Here is a 17500-nt window from a genome sequence, read left to right as displayed (position 1 = left end):
ACACTGATCACTGAGGGCTACAGTGTTTAGCGAGGGCTACACTGGGGGCTACAGTGCTTAGTGAGGGCCACACTGGGGGCTACACTACTTAGTGAGGGATACACTAAGGGCTACACTGATTACTGAGGGCCACACCGATTACTGAGGGCCACACTGGGACTACACTGATTACTGAGGGCCACACTGAGAGCTACACTGATCACTGAGGGTCACGCTGGGGGCTACGCTGATTACTGAGTGCCACACTGATTACTGAGGGCCACACTTGGGCTACACTGATTACTGAGGGTCACGCTGGGGGCTACATTGATTATTAAGGTCCACATGGGGGGGCCACACTGGAAGCTACCCTGATTATTGAGTCAAGCTTAGTGGGCCATACTGATTATTAAGGGCCACACTGATTTCTGAGGGCCACACTGGGGGCCAAACATATTACCTCTAAAAATGTCAGCACTGTAGAAATTTCAAAAACAATTTGCAACTTAGAAAAAATCTACTGATTTATTCATTGATGAAACAAAATATACAACATTGTCCTCAGAGATTTTTTTAAGTTTTATGAAACTTTAATAGATAATGAAACTTTGCAAGTTACTAATGCAGACAAATCAAAGGCATCAGTAATTTTGAAAAAAAAATGATTACCAAGACAAATATCTTGACTGATACAGATACTTACTGGAAAATCAGAAGGAATCCCTTAGATTCAGTTAATAGTAACTTTTAGCTAAACAGTAAAACGACTACTGAAAGACAAAGATGAAATAATTAAAAAAATTCATGACTACCAACTCCTATTTACTATGTAAGTTTGGATTAATAAAAGCACACAAACCAGGTTAACCAGCCAGACCCGTAGTTAACTTCTTTATCTCAGTTGACTATAAATTATCCAACTGGTTAGTAAATATATTAAGCTCAATTGTTGGCAAAGTCTTTAATATTAATGTTGAGAATAACATTGATTTAGTTGATATATTAGGAACTATGGCTTAAATAATTACAATATGGTTAGTTTTGATGTCACTTCGTTGTTCATAAAAGTTCCAGTTGATGATTTATTAAGTTTCCCATCAGAAGACCTTGGTAATTACGACTTATCATTGTATTAACAGTTACTGAGCTTATTAAACTTTACATTGTTGATGCAAAGTTTGTGTTTAATGGCGAACTTTACACTCAGAAGTTTGGTATGATAATGGGAAATCCTCTCTCACTTGTCCTCAACAATTTGTACATATTTTGAAACAAGACTCCTTAACAGAATTCTTCCCAATGAAACTAACTGGGACAGATATATTGATGTTTTATGCTTAATGCCCAAGAATATGATATAAACCATTTCCTGATTGAATTATATAGTCTAAGTCAATCCATAAAGTTTACTGTTCAGTTTAAACGAAATTAATCATTGCCTTTTTTAGATGTTTTAATTATTAAAGGGAGTCAAGAATTTAAATAAATACCAGAAAGTCAGCAGATAACTGTTCATTTGTACACTGTTATTCCTCACATCATGACAGAGTTAAATTTTCTTGTATTCTCACCTATATTTTCTGAGATTTCTGCGCATTTGCAGCGAAGAGTTCATAGATGAAGAAATTTTGAAGTTTTATGAAATATCGAGTGAACTAAAATGCCCCAAAAATTAATTTACAAACCCTTTAAATTGCCAAAAATACATTTTGCAATTCAAAAATGGACAAAGAAACATATTCAACTAAGAATATGTTGTTTCTCCCTTACCATGAAAACTTTTTTGATATACTTTCTCTGCTTAAGAATTTTAAAATCAAAGTTCCATTTAAAATTCTTGATACAGTAAAAAAAAATTATTAAGAATTCCCGCCAAAACACTGATGGCCGTGTCCACAAGATTCCCTGTAAGAAATACAATAAAGTTTATGGTCGAACTGGAAAAAGCCTTGAACTAAAATTACCCCAACATAAATATAGCATTAGAACTAGACAAGAGTCTCATCCTCTATTTATTCATGTGAGAGATCCTAACCATCCAATATATTTTAAAAAGATCCAGAAGGTCCATGGTTCAATGAAACATAATTGAATCAAGATTCGTTAAAAATAATATCAATATAAGTTTAGGGTTATATAAATTAGTCATTTATAATGAATACAATTTGTTAGGAATTTAAGCGAAGCCTGAATCATCACTCATAAAAATTTACTTGACACGTGACCTGACCAAAATTCTCACAACACACCTACTCTTAGTTCCGCGTGTTGGGTCGTGTGTCAGGTCATATCTCGGCATTATAAGTCCTTTTTGTTCTATAATTTTTACTATTCCTTTATAATGTGAGAAATCACGAAAATACTTGGAAATTCACTATTTTTCACTGTGGATATTTTTCATATTGTCATAGTACATGTTTACTGTGATTGTATTGCACACACACACACACACACACACACACACACACATATATATATATATATATATATATATATATATATATATATATATATATATATATATATATATATATATATATATATATGTATATATATATATATATATATATATATATATATATATATATATATATATATATATATATATATATATATAAAATCATTTACCAAACTACGGCAGGCCAGGACTCGAACCTACGATCCTTATACCGCCTCCAGAGACAGCACAATATACGCATCGACTTACCACGCATGCAGCTGAGCTACATGTTTTTTCTCGTGATCCGAGGACACTCGTGGCAGTGTTATCTCAAGGATTAATTTCAATCTCCTTCAATTTGAATACCCGCCTCAACAAGCAGTCTATATAGCAATGAAATCACGAAACAAGTGATTTTAAATCATTTACCAAACTGCGGCACGCCAGGCGATGCTTACAGTGTGCTGCCTCTGGGACGGTATAAGATTCGTAGGGTCGATTCCTGGCCTGCCGCAGTTTAGTAAATGATTTAAAATCACTTGTTTCGTAATTTCATTGATATATATATATATATCTATATATATATATATATATATTTCTGTTTCTATATATATATATATATATATATATATATATATATATATATATATATGTATGTATGTATATATATATATATATATATATATCTATGTATGTATATATATATATATATATATATTTATCTATATATATATATATATATTTATATATATATATATATATATATATATATATACTGAGAGATATGCATTTCTCGGTGTACATGAACTAAGTGTATACACCTACTTATAGCATACAAGATCAACTGAGGGGAGAGACTATGCCAGCTCAGATAACTAGGTACCCTGGTTGGGCAAGAAACTAATGCCAGTGGTGATTAAATCTTTGAAAAGTGATTAACTGTATACGTTCTTAATTACCCAGGTACTACTAAAGACGCCCCTGTGAAGCACTGGTTCTAGGAACCACAATAGCGTGGTTTTGAAGTCGCTGTGTTGTAGCACTCTCTTGCACCAGATGTGTTATTACTGTGTTGACTAATCGTTTATGGTCTGTGATCATGCATTGATAATCACTCAGTGAGGCCTCTGCTACACTGCTGGACGTGGTGAAGCTCAGTGTAGGAGTCAAGGAGATAGTAGCCTCAGTGTAGCAGTCAAGGAGATAGTATCCTCAGTGTAGAATTCAAGGAGATAGTAGCCTCAGTGTAGGAATTAAGGAGGTAGTAGCCTCAGTGTAGGAATTAAGGAGATAGTAGCCTCAGTGTAGGAATCAAGGAGATACTTGCTTCAGTGTAGGAGTCAAAGAGATGACAGCCTCAGTGTAGGAGTCAAGGAGGAGATGTGAGCCTCAGTGTAGGAGTCAAGGAGGAGATGTGAGCCTCAGTGTAGGAGTCAAGGAGGAGATGTGAGCCTCAGTGTAGGAGTCAGAGGAGATGGCAGCCTAAATAAAGGAGTCAAGGAGGAGATGACAGCCTCAGTGTAGGAGTGAAAGAGGAGATGTCAGCCTCAGTGTAAGATTCAAGGAGATATCGGCCTCAGTGCAGATGTCAAGGAACAGATGTCAACGTCAGTGTAGGAGTCAAGGAGAAGATGTCATCCTCAGTTTAGGAGTCATGGAGATATCAGCCCTAGTGTAAGAGTGAAGGTGATGCCAGTCCTAGTGTAGGAGTCAAGGAGGAGATGTCATCCCTAGTGTAGGAGTCAAGGAGGAGATGTCAGCCCTAGTGTAGAAGTCAAGGAGGAGATGTCATCCCTAGTGTAGAAGTTAAGGAGGAGATGTCAGCCCTAGTGTAGGAGTCAAGGAGGAGATGTCAGCCCTAGTGTAGAAGTCAAGGAGGAGATGTCATCCCTAGTGTAGGAGTCAAGGAGGAGATGTCAGCCCTAGTGTAGAAGTCAAGGAGGAGATGTCAGCCCTAGTGTAGGAGTTAAGGAGGAGATGTCAGCCCTAGTGTAGAAGTCAAGGAGGAGATGTCAGCCCTAGTGTAGGAGTTAAGGAGGAGATGTCAGCCCTAGTGTAGGAGTCAAGGAGGAGATGTCATCCCTAGTGTAGGAGTCAAGGAGGAGATGTCAGCCCTAGTGTAGGAGTTAAGGAGGAGATGTCAGCCCTAGTGTAGAAGTCAAGGAGGAGATGTCAGCCCTAGTGTAGGAGTTAAGGAGGAGATGTCAGCCCTAGTGTAGAAGTCAAGGAGGAGATGTCAGCCCTAGTGTAGGAGTCAAGGAGGAGATGTCAGCCCTAGTGTAGGAATCAAGGAGGAGATGTCAGCCTCAGTGTAGGAGTTAAGAAGATGTCAGCCTCAGTGTAGGAGTTAAGAAGATGTCAGTCTCAGTGTAGGAGTTAAGGAGATGTCAGCTTCAGTGTAGGAGTTAAGGAGATGTCAGCTTCAGTGTAGGAGTTATGGAGATGTCAGCCTCAGTGTAGGAGTTAAGAAAGTGAGGTAAGGTGTATGTGTTGCTGTGTATGTCACACGGTGTATGTGTTACTGTGTATGTCACACGGTGTATGTGTTACTGTGTATGTCACATGGTGTATGTGTTACTGTGTATGTCACACGGTGTATGTGTTACTGTGTATGTCACATGGTGTATGTGTTACTGTGTATGTCACACGGTGTATGTGTTACTGTGTATGTCACATGGTGTATGTGTTACTGTGTATGTCACATGGTGTATGTGTTGCTGTGTATGTCACATGGTGTATGTGTTACTGTGTATGTCACATGGTGTATGTGTTACTGTGTATGTCACATGGTGTATGTGTTACTGTGTATGTCACATGGTGTATGTGTTACTGTGTATGTCACATGGTGTATGTGTTACTGTGTATGTCACATGGTGTATGTGTTGCTGTGTATGTCACATGGTGTATGTGTTACTGTGTATGTCACATGGTGTATGTGTTACTGTGTATGTCACACGGTGTATGTGTTACTGTGTATGTCACATGGTGTATGTGTTACTGTGTATGTCACACGGTGTATGTGTTACTGTGTATGTCACATGGTGTATGTGTTACTGTGTATGTCACACGGTGTATGTGTTACTGTGTATGTCACATGGTGTATGTGTTACTGTGTATGTCACATGGTGTATGTGTTGCTGTGTATGTCACATGGTGTATGTGTTACTGTGTATGTCACATGGTGTATGTGTTACTGTGTATGTCACATGGTGTATGTGTTACTGTGTATGTCACATGGTGTATGTGTTACTGTGTATGTCACATGGTGTATGTGTTACTGTGTATGTCACATGGTGTATGTGTTACTGTGTATGTCACATGGTGTATGTGTTACTGTGTATGTCACATGGTGTATGTGTTACTGTGTATGTCACATGGTGTATGTGTTACTGTGTATGTCACATGGTGTATGTGTTACTGTGTATGTCACATGGTGTATGTGTTACTGTGTATGTCACATGGTGTATGTGTTACTGTGTATGTCACATGGTGTATGTGTTGCTGTGTATGTCACACGGTGTATGTGTTACTGTGTATGTCACATGGTGTATGTGTTACTGTGTCCTGAATTCGATTATGATTCCCTCTTTCAGTACTTAAGGTGATATCTTGTCAGGTACCCAAGCTTTAGATGTGTGAAAAGTCTTTCTGGGATCACATTAGTCTATTGATCTTCATTTCATTGTATGTATCATTTCTGGCACAGGGCCTTGTTCAGTTCCGAAGCATCTGTAGCAGCTGGATGTAAGGTCACAGGTGAGCGTGGACCACTAGTGGAAGTAGGTCATGCTGAGCAGGGAGGGACTGACCCCCTCTTACTAACACTGACGGATTGATCCCCTCAAAAGTATTTAATGTGTAGCAGATCCTGCAACTAGCAGATCTTTCTCATCATTGACATTCGGTCAGATACCCGCGTCAGGAAACACTTGTCCTCTTTCCTGACAAACTTTACCTAACCTAACCTACATTATCCATATTAGTAACTTACGTTCCTTGGGTCAGGGACCAGTTCCATGCCGAGCCTCTTACCTTCATTGAACTTCTGCATGTGCAGAAGTTCAGTGCCTTAAGTCATTCCCTATTTAGGTTCCTGAAGGAAGTTCTAACAGTTACTGTCCTTTTTTTCGCCTGGATAATGAAGTAACTTTCCTCCTGGTCACTGCTGTCACTCGTCTTTGTCCGGCTTCTATCTTCATTAATTTCCTCTTATTGGGGTTGAACGGCAAAAACTTGCTGGTCCATGCCTGCAGATTATTCATATCTTCCTGGATTTTCTTGCCAACATCCTCCGCTCGAATCCTCATTAGTTTTGCGTCTTCTGTAAACAGCAACATATAGAAGATTATCTTCCTTACGTTAAAGAACACAATACCGTGACTGGAACAATGCACAAATAACTTGTACTTAGGAGAGAGAAGGTTACGACGACGTTTCGGTCCCACTAAAAGTACTTTCCCTACTTTCTACTACCACTGATACTCTTATTACTACTACTTCCAATACCAGCTTTACCACTACCATTATTTTTTTTCTTTCCCTTCCTCTCTTGGTACCGTCCCTGTCCAGCTCACCTATATACTGCCTCCTTTTCTTTTTTGTGTTAGTGTGACTTTGTAAATAGTCTAAGTCGGACCGAAACGCCGTCATAAGCTCTTCTCTCCTATATACGGGTTATTTGTGTAGTTTTCCTTACGTTATTTATGTCCAGTCTGTTGGTTCTCCCTCTCCTCCATGATTCTGTCTTCTGTACACAAGAGATCGCCTCGCTTTAGTAAGACGTGATCTACATTTTTCCAAAGTTCTCCCTATATGCTCCACTACACTCGGTGTCTCGCAGCTGCCGACCTCGTCTCGGATACCAGATACCGAGACCATGAATACGGCGTATAAATGTCATTATTAATTAAATATGTCCTGAAATTATTAAAGAGTTCTGTGCTGTAGTGTAAGATCCCAGTTACTAGGCTAGGTTGCTGCTCGTTCTTCCATCAACTATACACTGCCCGTCTATCTACTAGTAGATCACCAGCTGCGTTTAGGCCATCCCTTGTTCTAGATACTATTTACCACCGAACAGAATTGCCGTCATACTGGTTTATGTTAGATGGGCAGGATTTAGTATGGGATGCCGGAGCTAGTGATAGATATGAATTAAAAGGATGGAACGAGGAGTTAAGAGTAAAAAGAATTAGTAATATTATTGTGTGGTAAGGTGACTATACAAGTGCTAGGAGGACGGGCACGAAGTATACAAGTGCTAGGAGGACGGGCACGAACTATACAAGTGCTAGGAGGACGGGCACGAAGTATACAAGTGCTAGGAGGACGGGCACGAACTATACAAGTGCTAGGAGGACGGGCACGAACTATACAAGTGCTAGGAGGACGGGCACGAACTATACAAGTGCTAGGAGGACGGGCACGAACTATACAAGTGCTAGGAGGACGGGCACGAACTATACAAGTGCTAGGAGGACGGGCATGAACTATACAAGTGCTAGGAGGACGGGCACGAACTATACAAGTGCTAGGAGGACGGGCAAGAACTATACAAGTGCTAGGAGGACGGGCACGAACTATACAAGTGCTAGGAGGACGGGCACGAACTATACAAGTGCTAGGAGGACGGGCACGAACTATACAAGTGCTAGGAGGACGGGCACGAACTATACAAGTGCTAGGAGGACGGGCACGAACTATACAAGTGCTAGGAGGACGGGCACGAACTATACAAGTGCTAGGAGGACGGGCACGAACTATACAAGTGCTAGGAGGACGGGCACGAACTTACAAAGACAACAAGAGTGAATAATACAAATTCACAATATTGTTACTGGAACAATTTACTTCAGCTTATCTTGAAGCTGCTGCTGCTGCTGCTGCTGCTGTTACTGCTGCTGCTGCTGCTGTTACTGCTGCTGCTGCTGCTGCTGTTACTGCTGCTGCTGCTGCTACTGCTGCTGCTGCTACTGCTGCTGTTACTGCTGCTGCTGTTGCTACTGCTGCTACTAGTCCTGCTGCTGTTGCTGTTGCTGCTACTACTACTGTTGCTGCTACTACTACTGTTGCTGCTACTGCTGCTGCTGTTATTGCTGCTGCTGCTGCTGCTGCTGCTGCTGATGCTGTTGCTGCTACTGCTGCTGTATTATAATTATTATTATTACGACCACTCCCATCTTCCCACTGCCACTATTGTAAGTTCCTCTGGCCTCCAATTTTCTGGTCCCAGTTATGACGTGACAATAGTCCGGGATGCTCCTCTAAATGCGGGGTTGTCGTTAAGAGGAATAATGAAAGTTTGACGTGAGTAAATTGGAACTGAGAAGGAGTTATGGGTGGGCACGAATGTAGTGTAAGCATGGGTTGTGGTAAGCATGGGTTGTGGTAAGCATGGGTTGTGGTAAGCATGGGTCGTGGTAAGCATGGGTTGTGGTAAACATAGGTAGTGTAAGCATGGGTTGTGGAAAGCATGGGTTGTGGTAAGCATGGGTTGTGGTAAGCATGGGTTGTGGTAAGCATAGGTAGTGTAAGCATGGGTTGTGATAAGCATAGGTAGTGTAAGCATGGGTTGTGGTAAGTATAGGTAGTGTAAGCATGGGTTGTGGTAAGCATAGGTAGTGTAAGCATGGGTTGTGGTAAGCATTGGTTGTGGTAAGCATAGGTAGTGTAAGCATGGGCTGTGGTAAGCATGGGTTGTGGTAAGCATAGGTAGTGTAAGCATGGGTTGTGGTAAGCATAGGTAGCGTAAGCATGGGTTGTGATAAGCATAGGTAGTGTAAGAATGGGTTGTGGTAAGCATAGGTAGTGTAAGCATGGGTTGTGGTAAGCATGGGTTGTGGTAAGCATAGGTAGTGTAAGCATGGGTTGTGGTAAGCATAGGTAGTGCAAGCATGGGTTGTGGTAAGCATAGGTAGTGCAAGCATGGGTTGTGGTAAGCATAGGTAGTGTAAGCATGGGTTGTGGTAAGCATAGGTAGCGTAAGCATGGGTTGTGTTAAGCATAAGTAGTGTAAGCATGGGTTGTGGTAAGCATAGGTAGTGTAAGCATGGGTTGTGGTAAGCATAGGTAGTGTAAGCATGGGTTGTGGTAAGCATGGGTTGTGGTAAGCATGGGTTGTGGTAAGCATGGGTTGTGGTAATCATGGGTTGTGGTAAGCATAGGTAGTGTAAGCATGGGTTGTGGTAAGCATAGGTAGTGCAAGCATGGGTTGTGGTAAGAATAGGTAGTGTAAGCATGGGTTGTGGTAAGCATAGGTAGTGTAAGCATGGGTTGTGGTAAGCATGGGTTGTGGTAAGCATAGGTAGTGTAAGTATGGGTTGTGGTAAGTATGTTACCGCATGCCCACGTCAGGCATATGCGGTAACATGGGCAAGGAAGAGCCCTAAATTGCTTGCCCATCCTGGGCATATGAGGCACCATACTGGCATCATGCCCAGGGATTTACAGCGGCTTCTTGCTCGTTATCTGTCGTTCACCTCACGCTCTTAAATCATGCTGCCTACGGTGCAGCTGCCCACGGTGCAGCTGCCCACGGTGCAGCTGCCCACGGTGCGGCTGCCTACAGTGCAGTTGCCCACGGTGCAGCTGCCCGCGGTGAGGCTGCCTACGGTGCGGCTGCCTACGGTGCAGCTGCCCACGGTGCAGCTGTCTACAGTGCAGTTGCCCACGGTGCAGCTCCCCACGGTGCGGCTGCCTACGGTGCAGTTGCCCACGGTGCGGCTGCCTACGGTGCAGCTGCCCACGGTGCGGCTGCCTACGGTGCAGCTGCCCACGGTGCAGCTGCCCACGGTGCGGCTGCCTACGGCGCAGTTGCCCACGGTGCAGCTGCCCACGGTGCGGTTGCCTACTGTGCAGCTGCCCACGGTGCAGCTGCCCACGGTGCAGCTGCCCACGGTGTGGCTGCCCACGGCATCCAACCCACGCTCACTATTATGGGGTGAAAGCCGTGGTCATTAAACTCATCTCCAGGTGTGGTGTCTGCTGATTCCACACCTGTGGTGTCTGCTGGCTCCACACCTGTGGTGTCTGCTGGCTCCACACCTGTGGTGTCTGCTGGCTCCACACCTGTGGTGTCTCCTAGCTCTACACCTGTGGCTTCTGCTAGCTCCACACCTGTGGCTTCTGCTAGCTCCACACTTGTGGTGTCTGCTGGATCCACACCTGTGGTGTCTGCTGGCTCCACATCTGTGGTGTCTCCTAGCTCCACACCTGTGGCTTCTGCTAGCTCCACACCTGTGGCTTTTGCTAGCTCCACACTTGTGGTGTCTGCTAGCTCCACACCTGTGGCTTCTGCTAGCTCCACACCTGTATTGTCTGCTGGCTCCACACTTGTGGTGTCTGGTAGCTCCACACCTGTGGCTTCTGCTAGCTCCACACCTGTATTGTCTGCTGGCTCCACACCTGTGGTGTCTGCTAGCTCCACACCTGTGGTGTCTGCTAGCTCCACACCTGTGGCATCTGCTAGCTCCACACCTGTGGCGTCTGCTAGCTCCACACCTGTGGTGTCTGCTAGCTCCACACCTGTGGCATCTGCTAGCTCCACACCTGTGGCGTCTGCTAGCTCCACACCTGTGGTGTCTGCTAGCTCCACACCTGTGGCGTCTGCTAGCTCCACACCTGTGGTGTCTGCTAGCTCCACACCTGTGGCGTCTGCTAGCTCCACACCTGTGGTGTCTGCTAGCTCCACACCTGTGGTGTCTGCTAGCTCCACACCTGTGGCGTCTGCTAGCTCCACACCTGTGGTGTCTGCTAGCTCCACACCTGTGGCGTCTGCTAGCTCCACACCTGTGGTGTCTGCTAGCTCCACACCTGTGGCGTCTGCTAGCTCCACACCTGTGGTGTCTGCTAGCTCCACACCTGTGGTGTCTGCTAGCTCCACACCTGTGGCGTCTGCTGGCTCCACACCTGTATTGTCTGCTGGCTCCACACCTGTATTGTCTGCTGGCTCCACACCTGTGGTGTTTGAAACCTGTGGATCAGCAACATCAAAAGCAACAGCAGTATCATCAACAACAATAGCATCAATAGCGGCGTCAGCAGCAACATCAGCACTATCAGCAACAACAGCAGCAGTAGCAGCAGCATTAGCAGCAGCAGCATCAACAACAGCACCAACAATAACAGTACCAGCAGCAACATCAGCACTATCAGCAACAACAGCAGCAGTAGCAGCAGCATTAGCAGCAGCAGCATCAACAACAGCACCAACAATAACAGTACCAGCAGCAACATCAGCACTATCAGCAACAACAGCAGCAGCATCCAGAGTCATTAATCTCCATTTAAGACAATTACACACAGAACAAAGGCAGCTTCGTCATCTCTGAAATATTTTCATTAATCCTACTACTACTACTACTACTAGCAGTAGTAGTAGTAGTAGTAGTAGTAGTACTGTTGCTGTTGCTACTACTACTACCACTTCTACTAGTACTACTGTTACTACTATTACTACTACTACTACTATTACTACTATTATTATTATTACCACTACTATTACCACTATTACAACTACTACTACAACAATAACAACAACAACAACAACAACTACTACTACTACTACTACTACCACCACCACCACCACCACCACCACCACCACCACCACCACCACCACCACCACCACCACCACCACCACCACCACCACCACCACCAACACCACCACCACCACCACCACCACCACCACCACCACCACCACCACCACCACCACCACCACCACCACCACCACCACCACCACCACCACCACCACCACCACCACCACCACCACCACCACCACCACCACCACCACCACCACCACCACCACCACCACCACCACCACCACCACCACCACCACCACCACCACCACCACCACCACCACCACCACCACCACCACCACCACCACCACCACCACCACCACCACCACCACCACCACCACCACCACCACCACCACCACCACCACCACCACCACCACCACCACCACCACCACCACCACCACCACCACCACCACCACCACCACCACCACCACCACCACCACCACCACCACCACCACCACCACCACCACCACCACCACCACCACCACCACCACCACCACCACCACCACCACCACCAGCATGGGCAAGTAGGACTACTGAAGATCTTATGTCTCTCCTTCATATGTAATACTTTTCCCTGTTGTTCCCTCTGAGCCTTTGTATTGTTTGTATTGGTTTGATAAAGTTCCGAAAGAACGAAATCTCTGTATTTGCACACAAGAACTGCCAAGCTACAGCCTTCCCATGTAAGAAGACTACGATGGGTAGGTTACAGAGTTACTTCAGGGAACATTATTTCCACCAGAAGACCGTTACCTAACTTCCATCACAGTACTGCAAGCAAGAATATTTATGCCATGCTGACAAGAATATAGACTACGAGAAGTAGAACCTTCCCCGAAGTTACCTACTCCTGCAGTGTTTAACTTAAGATCAAGTAACTGTAGTGGGATTTATGTTGGAAAGAACTTGTCTCATTCTCTCATACCTCTGCCAAGTGAACATGCAACATCATGGTGTCAAAACATATGCAGGCAACCTCTCCATTAACATCTTTAACATTTAAGTTCCACGCAGTCAGTTTCAAACGGATGTTTTACCTGACCAAGATCATAATGGTGGACCTGCCATTACTCTTGTAGTCCATAAGGTTAGGTATAAGAATATCGAACCATTAACAACAAACACAAGTGGAACTAAACCAGTTATTTTTTCTCAAATGAAAATGAGAATGCTGGAATCGTGGCCATTATTGGGCCTAATCATATGTAAGTGGCGGCGTAATAGATATGTAACTATGATCAAATGTATCATACACGATGTATCAAGACACAACCTTGATCATATTTACAGTAATCAAGGCGATAAATGCAAAATGAAAGACTTATATTAACCAGATCACAGAAATCAGTTTATGTGGATCAGTGGTAATTACAAATCTTCTTGTACACAAACATTTAATTGTTATGTAGTCGCTGTCTTGGAGAATTTGGTCACAGATCAGTGGAACACAGAGGGAGGACACAACAAACCTTCCTCTTTCAACACATAACATCGTCAGTACTGTAATGACCCACAACTAAGCAATTTAATGAACGAAGGTTCTTGTAAATGCTGTTTTTAAATAAAAGACGGTCACTACTAGTGACCGTCTTTTATTTTGTTAACTCATCGGCTACATTAAATCTTACAGATATCCTGAGTAGGCGCACCTGCGGGTAAATCCACCAAACCACAATTAAATAAGAAGTTTAAATTCAGCTCAATGCTGTTTTGTTGGTAGCTACAATCTCACCGACTATACTTACAATCTCACCGACTATACTTACAATCTCACCGACTATACTTACATTCTTCCAATCCATGTTAATTGTAATAGATTTGTGGTCGCTCGTGCCAAGTTCCTCTGTAATCTCCAGATTATTAACAAGGTTTTCCATGTTTACCAGAACTAAAGCAAGTTATTATCCTTCGTTGTATAAGAATACTGAGAATGATGTACGTAACCTATATTAGATCCTTAATAGATTAGGCAACTTCTATGTTAAAGACAGCAAAAGAAAAATATCTTCTCCCCATTGAGCTAATATAAGACAAAGCTCTCAGAATTATTCTTGGATGTCCTAACATTGCCTTGGGCCTTAATATGAAAATACGAAATTTGCACTTAACGCTGTAAATGGTGTTAATGAATCAGAAATGAACCGGACAGTATCACTATAAACTTCCCTTAATGTCCAAAAGTAAATAAACACGAATCCAAAAAGATTAAGATAAAATATATTGTATAACCTGCCCCTCCTGTAACTCTGGCAAACACTACCGTTTTTACCACTCCATGAAAAATGTATTTAATTAATATCACATAACAAGCCTATCACTAGTAATCCCTTCCTTAAATCACTTGTAAAGGAATTTCTAGCCTAAATATTAATGAGGAATAAATCACAAATTATATACACTGATTTAAACAAGAGTCTTCTAGAAGCAGTCCTGTATCTGCTTTTTTCTACCTCCCTAAATAGCAATCATGTTGAGTTAGGCATAAAAATTAATAACTTGGCTTCTGTATTACAAAATGAATCGTTTATCATCCTACTGGAACTAAAGTTAAACTTTTTTGACGAGAGAGAGAGAGAGAGAGAGAGAGAGAGAGAGAGAGAGAGAGAGAGAGAGAGAAAGAAAAGAGAGGGAGAGATGACTCCTTGATCACTCCCGATTTTGTGTCGTCACTAAACGCACTTGACTCCCGTAGTGATTCTAGCATCATGCAGATTGGCCAAGCCAGGTGCACGCACTGTAGGTATCAAAAAACTGAAAGGAACTAATAAACAAATCCTTATAAAATCCTTCTCGCAATAAATATTCCTACATGAAAAAAAATCAGATGTGTTAGTCAAAGAAAATGTCATGAAAGCAAAAGCCGAATCATAACCTGGGTTATGATTCGAGAGAAGTAAATAAATCCGAAAGTCAGAAGAATACACTTAGAAGTCTGAGTAGATTTATAATTCTCTATGATAATATGAACGTAGGTAAGCATATATACGGAGCAATTTGCAATTTAAGCAGAATGAATGGTTGTTGTAGTAGTCAGGCAGTTTGGCAGACACATACATGATCATCATACTCAATGCTAACTATGTAGTTAGTATTAGGAACATTTTTCCTGTACTCTGTGTTTCATTATCCACATATTGAAGCAAATAGAGATAGCTTAATAACCTATGTGAAATGTCTAGTTATCTTATTAATGGTAATAGTATTCCAAACATTTTAAGCAAATATACTAAATTGACTTGCAAGAGACTAAATATAAATCTCAAATATGTATCCATATATAAACATTATCTCTCGGTCCACAGCAGGATTGGAACCTGTAAACTCGGCATAAGAGTACGCAGTATTTATCCACACAGCCAGACTTCAGAACTGGAGTCTGGCATGTGAGTATTGGGTGCTCTGATGCCGAGTTTGCAGGTTCGAATCCTCTTTTGGACTGAGAGATAATGTTTGTAAATAATTTCGCCTGTTTGCGAATTGATAAGTATATATTCATACGTGTTCCTGTTAACCCTTTTGGGGACTAGTTATTAGGCCTTTTGTGCATCCCTGTGCTCTTGTGCTACCATCCACAGGATAGACATGTGGCACATGATAAATACTCAACTCTGGTGGCAAAATCTGTAATCATGTATGAGACGCTGGCGCGGTTATTGTCTCCTAGATTGAGTTCTATTAAGATCTGCCCCAATAATAATAATAATAATAATAATAATAATAATAATAATAATAATAATAATAATAATAATAATAATAATAATAATAATAATAATTTTTATTCCTACAAGTACAAACAACAACTTACACAAACTTAAACTGACATCAGTGACATACTGTATAGAAAGCCCTTTGTTATGCAGAACATTTCGGGTAAATTAGGTTAGTTTTGTCCATAGGATGCGACTCACACCAGTCGGCTAACTCCCAGGTATCTACTTACTGCTAAGTGAACAGGGACAGCAGGTGTGTTAAGGAAACACCAAAATATTAATCACGAAGGTGTTCACTCGTGAGGTGAATAATGAAGGCAGAGATGCAGTGCCTAACTGTGAACTTTCCCATGGAAGACAATCTCTGTAATTTAATCTAGTGTAAAGTACGTTATATTGGAAAATATGATTTGTTTCTTTGGTTGTTAGTAGTGGCAGTGTTGCCGTGCCACTCAAGAACACTAACCATGTTCACTACAACTGCACAACTGATACTGCATTAACGCAGTGACTGGTGCCTATCATTATTATTATTATTATTATTATTATTATTATTATTATTATTATTATTATTATTATTATTATTATTATTATCATTATTATTCCGTAGGGGTTATGCCGCGCCTGGGGAATAGGAAGTAGTCATCATTGATCCAGAGAGGTGGGGGGTAGCTTCACTTCCTTGAATCAAGAGCTCTTCACCGGTTCGAAGACTATCCTATAGCTCTCCAAAGATTTAACATTACGGACTACTGCCCATGTTCCGTATCAGAAAACTAAGACAGGTGTCATACGAGGAATCATAATGACAGTCCGAACCTAGCAGTAAAAAATCTAACTCTTACTCTTAATTATCTAGACAGAACTGCAGATAGTTAAACGAGAGAGAGAGAGAGAGAGAGAGAGAGAGAGAGAGAGAGAGAGAGAGAGAGAGAGAGAGAGAGAGAGAGAGAAGGAGGGAGGGAGGGAGGGAGGGAGGGAGGGAGGGAAAGAAAGATTGAGAGCTGGAAATCCCCACACTTCATACCGAACCTATCTGCTAACAGATAAGAACATAAGAAAGAAGGAACACTGCAACAGGTCTACTGACCCATGCGCAGCAGGTCAATGTGCCTCCCGGGATAGCACAATGACCCCCCCCCGGATAAGCCCAATGACCCACCCAGTCTGGTAACCTCCACTCAAGGACGGAGCACGGCACCAGACCCAGCAGCACAAGCTAGTCAGGTCCAACTCACACCCACCCACACCCACTCATGTAGTTATCTAACCTATTTTTAAAACTACACAACGTTTTAGCCTCAATAACTGTACTCGGGAGTTTGTTCCACTCATCCACAACTCTTTTACCAAACCAGTGCTTTCCTATATCTTTCCTGAATCTGAATTTTTCCAGCTTGAAACCATTGCTGCGAGTCCTGTCTTAGCTGGAAATTTTCAGCACGTATTTACATCCCCTTTATTTATTCCTGTTTTCCATTTATACACCTCTATCTTATCCCCCCTAATTCTACGCCTTTCGAGAGAGTGCAGATTCAGGGCCCTCAGTCTATCCTCATAGGGAAGATTTCTGATACATGGGATCATCTTTGTCATCCTCCTCTGTATGTTTTCCAGAGCATTTATATCCATTCTGTAATACGGTGACCAGAACTGAGCAGCATAGTCTAAATGAGGCTTAACCAAGGATATATAGAGTTGAAGAACAACCTGAGGACTTCTATTATTTATACTTCCAGATATGAAGCCAAGAATTCTGTTAGCTTTATTGCGAACACTAATGCACTGTTGTCTTGGTT

The 17500-nt window shown here is 42.5% G+C and overlaps 1 protein-coding gene across 1 annotated transcript in view; it reads left to right on the top strand.

The window, feature by feature from the left end:
• Positions 1-17500, top strand: part of grh (grainy head) — an 893472-nt gene that overhangs the window by 445613 nt on the left and 430359 nt on the right. The window lies entirely within an intron of this gene.

This window comes from Cherax quadricarinatus, chromosome 34 (genome assembly GCF_038502225.1).
Source record: "Cherax quadricarinatus isolate ZL_2023a chromosome 34, ASM3850222v1, whole genome shotgun sequence".
NCBI lineage: Eukaryota > Metazoa > Arthropoda > Malacostraca > Decapoda > Parastacidae > Cherax > Cherax quadricarinatus.
The sequence above is the reverse complement of the archived record's forward strand: the minus strand, read 5'-3'. Positions and strand labels throughout refer to the sequence as shown.